Consider the following 887-nt stretch of genomic DNA (forward strand, 5'->3'; position numbering starts at 1 on the left):
AAAAAGATTATCAAAAAATAACGCTTTCTCGTATATTCTGTTTCGAAAATTTATTATGCGACGCAATATTAGCAAACAAATAAAATTTGAGTGAGCAGGAGCCATTGTTTTGACACGTATAATATCTATTTAGGAACTAATAGAGTTTGGCGCGGCCAGTCGATAACTTCTGTTTTGCAGTCCATTGTGTCACCATTAATGCCAAGGTTTCTATTGCACGATTATACTCATCCATCTCCTTTGATAATTTTCAGAAATTGCCTCAATGCAATATCAATGAGTCGCGTATTTTATTTTGTAAAGGACACAGGCGTTTGCGCGGATATTGAAGTATTTCCTTTTTCAACTTGCTAGCTCAATGCATAGTTATGCTAGAATATTTTACGCTTTTTATCGGGTTTTTAATCTCCATTTTTAATCACGGTCAGACAAATGCGAGACGCCGTATCATAACAATATCAGTACATCACTGTCTGCACACTCGTATTTTGTATTGAATTTTTGTGGCTGCGAAAATGATGGCAACATTCACGCTTCCACACACGTATTACTATTTCGAAGACGACTGTATGCTTATAGAAACAAAGTTTTGTGCAACAAGTATAAATTCTTAAAAAGCAGACCAGATTGAAACCTTCGCTGGAATATGCTGTTACATATATATAAAATAGAACAGGTATGTGCTCAAACATGTGATAATTCTTAGTACACATTAATTCTGATTTTCCGGTTTTTTATTCTACGATAGGTCATTCGTGTTCCGAGTTAATTTTCACTAATAACAAATATACAAAAATTAGTAAATTCTTCTTATATGTAGTTGTAACATCTTAGAAAGTATTTGTTAGTTGTGTATTCAAAAAGTTGTAAATATTATAACTAATTTC

This window comes from Trachymyrmex septentrionalis, unplaced genomic scaffold (genome assembly GCF_001594115.1).
Source record: "Trachymyrmex septentrionalis isolate Tsep2-gDNA-1 unplaced genomic scaffold, Tsep1.0 scaffold13, whole genome shotgun sequence".
Taxonomy (NCBI): Eukaryota; Metazoa; Arthropoda; class Insecta; order Hymenoptera; family Formicidae; genus Trachymyrmex; species Trachymyrmex septentrionalis.